Source organism: Primulina tabacum, unplaced genomic scaffold (assembly GCF_025594145.1).
Source record: "Primulina tabacum isolate GXHZ01 unplaced genomic scaffold, ASM2559414v2 Contig1111, whole genome shotgun sequence".
NCBI lineage: Eukaryota > Viridiplantae > Streptophyta > Magnoliopsida > Lamiales > Gesneriaceae > Primulina > Primulina tabacum.
In genome coordinates this window covers 1-5,000 of record NW_027460104.1, presented here as the reverse complement: position 1 = coordinate 5,000, position 5,000 = coordinate 1, and the positions used below count along the sequence as shown (strand labels likewise).

The window sequence follows — 5,000 nt, the reverse complement described above, 5'->3', positions numbered from 1 at the left end:
CAAAAAGTAGAAATGGAATAAAAATAAGAAAGAATTAAAAAAATACGGATTTGTTAGTCGATACTCTATTTCATCTATCTAAGTGGAATAAGCAGGCTTGATTCCTTATTGGTTAGTAAAATTGTAATGAAAATCACACAATTGAAGGAAATGCCCGAATTTTTTATTTTTTAATCAATAAACTAACGTTTTGTCGTTCTAGACCACCACCATCGGATTCGACGGAAGGAATGATAAATAGATACGAATCGAGCAAGAAGGGGGGAAAACTAGTAAAGAAAAATTATACAAAGTTATATATAAGTCGCTACCCCCCCTTGGTATTTCTTTAAATTTAAAAGAATTTTGTTTAATTAGACGGAAGTTATTTAAAAACTTCTGCTTTCTTTAAAAGATTCTGAACAGTTCCTGTAGGTTGAGCACCCCTTTCAAGGAAGTATAGAATAGCAGGAACATTTAAATAAGTTTGATTCTTCATTGGATCATAAAACCCCCACTTTTCTAAGATCTTTTCCTTCTCTTCGGGATCGAACATCAATTGCAACGATTCGATAGACGGCTCATTGGGATAGATGTAGATGAACAATACCCCCCCTAGAACCGTATAGGAAGTTTTATCCTCGTACGGCTCGAGAAAAAATGATTTGATTCGAATGAACCTAGAAAATCAATTAGACTTTAATTTCATTCGTTTTTTGTCCTTCCTGAAAATTTAAAAGAAACCATTCGTACTCATAACTCAAGTTGAATAACTCTCAAATAGCTCAAAAGTAAATTCTTCTCTTTAGTCAATTTCATTTATTGAGTTGTCTTTACCCGCTTTTTTGTCTCGTTTAAAATTAGATTTGGATGATCCAGTTATTGAGACTATCGAGACAATTAAAATGGGTTTACTTGTTCTTGGATCCTTTAATCTTTATTTTAAATCATTGGGTTTAGACATTCCTTCGGTGCTTCTTAATACTTTCAAAATGGCAGCAACATACCTTTTCATTTGAATTGGAAATATTTGAAATTTGATTTCTTTCTATCAAAGAATCCGATGGACAGTTGATTCCCGCGTAATACACTTTGAATCGAAAAGTTTGATCAATTACAACAAGTTTCCAATTTAAAAACAAAACTTGTTGAAATTGGATTGGATCCTTTTGATTTCTATATTATTATTATATATAGAAGATACGTTTACGAAGTTGTTCCAATTGATTGATTTGGCATTAACCCTAGATCCTTGCCCCCCAGAAATGAATTAATCCTTTCGACTTTTTCGACTCGAGCTCCATCGTAGACTATTTACAACCCAACAAAAAAACAAAGGATTCAGGTTGTAACAGAACAAACGATGTCGAGCCAAGAGCATCTTCATTCCTCGATAAATAGAAAATAAGATGGTGGATCTAAAAATCCACAACGGATCGTGTCCTTCAAGTCGCACGTTGCTTTCTACCACATCGTTTCAAACGAAGTTTTACCATCCCATTCCTCTAATTTGGAACCAGTATGGAATTGATTCAATTATGGAATCATGAATAGTCATTGGTTCAGTTGTACATAAACATCGTAATCTAGACTTTTTATATTCTTATTTTAAAATAAGAATATGATGTGATATCTGTATGTGGAACGATTTTTATGAAAAAGTTTTAGCAAGACAATATCTTTAACATCCATAAATCTATTTTAACATACATTTTAACATACATAATCTATATAATACAAATAATAGAAAGTATATAATTATAACTATATAAACGAATTACTTATTGACTCTGCATCTTCAAGTGACTAAATAGGATAGATTATCCTATTTCCTACTTTTTCAATACCAAAGATTCAACTGACAAGAAATCATTAATATTAATAAAGTATTTATAAAAAAAAATATCTATAATTGAAAAAGTTTCCTATTTAGAAATACTATCTTTTTTGAAGTAAATTCGCCAATAAGCAGCATGTTTAATCCGATAAGTCTTTCCTTGACTCATCACTGATTTAATTTTAAAATAGATAAATAGATCAAAGATAAAGAAGAAATAATCCAATTTTTTTTCGCAAGTGGATCAAAAAATGATATCAGTAAGAGATTTGAATCTTTATTCTTTTCATCTGATTACGAAAAGAAAAATATAAAAATTATTTGCATTGAAATAGAACGATACATACATACCAATTAAGTTAAATAGTTCCTCATTTTAACTGTTATATTTATATGTATTTTGTTTAACATAGGGATAGGGTGAGTAATATTTCAATAATAAAAATCTTGTGTCATAAAGTGAATAAAAAGAATAGATAAAGCCCATCCCTGCCTCAATCGTTCCATAGATTTTCCAATTTTTCATTAGAGTCAACCACGAAGACCTAAAAAAAGAAATAGAACAAGATACTTGGCTCCAAAAAATATGTTATAAAACAATATGTTATGGAACTTGATCATTTGTTAATCGAGATTCGAACAGATATTTATAATTAATACTAATTTACCTCCTGACCACTCCATTATCTATAGCAATAATAGGAATACTATAGCAATAGCATAAAAACCCTCTGGGGCGGAAGGATTCGAACCTCCGAATAGCGGGACCAAAACCCGTTGCCTTACCACTTGGCCACGCCCCATTTCCATTTATAATCTAAACTAAGAAAGAATAAAATTGGTATTGGTTGTTTGTCAACTCCAGTCCAAATATATTATCTATAGGGTAGTAGGAGTGAACATATAGAATTCAAGAGATATGTATGAAAGTATGATTTCTTCTATTCTCCTTTAAGTTGAGTTGGAGGATTTTGTAATTGGGTGGCTTAAAAAAGAAGAAGGATTTTTTGTCTACCGTAACTGACTTCTTCCTTTTCCTTATATCAAAAACCCAACCAAAATGTAATTATCTCCAAGAACACAAAAATGTCTGTTATGCTTAATATCATTAGTTTAATCTGTATTTATATTAATTCTTCCCTTTCTTCGAGTAGTTTTTTCTTCGGAAAATTGCCCGAAGCCTATGCTTTTTTGAATCCAATCGTAGATGTTATGCCAGTTATACCTCTGTTTTTTTTCTTTTAGCTTTTGTTTGGCAAGCTGCTGTAAGTTTTCGATGAAATCCTTAATAATAATAATATCCTATAAGTTTTAGAATATGAACCCTCGATTCGTACATTGAGCTAGTGGCTGGCTTACCAACCATTTCTTCTCTTCATTTTTTGACCCCTTGTTGCAGCAAAAGACCCTAACCCTATTAGGGTCTACCACAATATCTAATTTCGATATGAAAGATATTTTGTTAATGAAAAAAAAAATGCATTTTTTTTGTAACAATTAATTTCTATTTCTAGAAAAAAAAAAGAGGTGTCAAAATAGGATATGTGGTAGAAAATGGAAGATCTATTCTCTTTTTTTTTTCCAAAAAATCATTTGGAGATTGTGTAATGCTTACTCTGAAACTCTTCGTTATACCGTAGTGATATTTTTGTTTCTCTCTTTATCTTTGGATTCCTATCTAATGATCCGGGACGTAATCCTGGACGTGAAGAATAAGATCCTAAGGGTTTTCTTTGATTAATTTTCAAATCTTCTTAGGATTTTATCTATATTCTACACGTTTAACTAAGATTTGAAAAATTTGAAAAATCAATCAAGTCATCAACGGAAACGGAAAGAGAGGGATTCGAACCCTCGGTACGAATAACTCATACAACGGATTAGCAATCCGACGCTTTAGTCCACTCAGCCATCTCTCCCAATTGAAAAAGCTAATTACTACATTACCCATAATGTCAGGAGTCTTTTTTTTCTCTCTCTTTGCTATTATATATATAATGTATAGTAGAGAGATCGACAAATCAGGAATTTTTTATCGAAAGGGAAGGGCTGGAAAGTGCCAACAACCTAAATAAAGAGAAAAATAAAGACGACCTCTTGTTTTGTTGTGATTTTGTTCGAAAATCCCTTCTTATTCTGATGGCCTGGCCTGGTCAGTACCTAGCCGGGCCTTTTTTGGTCCAACGAATTATAGAATTAATGATTTATATGATTTGAAAACAAAATACTTTTGTTTCTATAATATTTTTTAATTTAATAAATAAATATATTTTAAATTAAAAAATTATGTTTTAATCAATTAAATATCTTATCTTCAACAACAACAAAAATAAGAAAGACTTTTTTATTTACATTCGTTCTGTTTATATTTATTTTCCCAACTAAAAACTCTCGATTCTTCCACAATGCATGTTGTGTTCTGATTTTAGTTTTTTTTATCTATATCTATCAAAACTTGTTCCAAAAGAGAAAACTTTAGTCATTTAATTTAAATTAAATGAAACTTCTTTCCGATCTCATTAAATTTTGATCCCCACGAAAAACGCTTATTTTGATTATTCTTTAATAATCCTATCTAATCATGCTCAATTCTCTTGTCGACAAAAAGTACATTTGTATATAATAATCATATTGTAGCGGGTATAGTTTAGTGGTAAAAGTGTGATTCGTTCTATTAACCCTTTATAGTTAAAGGTTCTTTCGGTTTTATTCATATTCCGATTAAAAACTTTATTCTTCAAATTCAAAGGATTAATCCTTTACCTCTCAAATGAGCAATTCGAGAAAAAAAACTACACATTCTCGTGATTTCTATCCCCGAGTCACTTATAATTTCAAAGTTGGATTATGAAATTGCGAAACAGAATTGAATTGGATAAAGACTTCCAAATGAATAAGTATGAGTAAAGGACCATGGGTGAAGATAGAAAGTCAATTTCTAATCGTAACTAAACCTTCCTTCGATTTCTTTTCAATTTCTAAAGAATAAATGAAGCAAAATAGCTATTCAACGACGACTTTGGGTTACTAGAGACACGACATATTGTTTAGCTCGTTGGAAACAAAACCCTTTCCTGAGGATCCTCTCAAATAGAAATAGAGAACGAGTAACTAGAAAGGGTTAAAATGCACCTTCTAGAAGGATCATCTAGAAAGCAATCGTTTGTTTATATTTAAACAAAAA

The 5,000-nt window shown here is 30.8% G+C and overlaps 1 non-coding gene across 1 annotated transcript; it reads right to left on the bottom strand.

The window, feature by feature from the left end:
* Window positions 1-3,647: 3,647 nt before the first annotated feature.
* TRNAS-GCU (transfer RNA serine (anticodon GCU)) lies at window positions 3,648-3,735 on the bottom strand. Its single transcript has one exon. It is a non-coding gene; the product is annotated as a tRNA-Ser (tRNA).
* Between the last annotated feature and the right edge of the window lie 1,265 nt (window positions 3,736-5,000).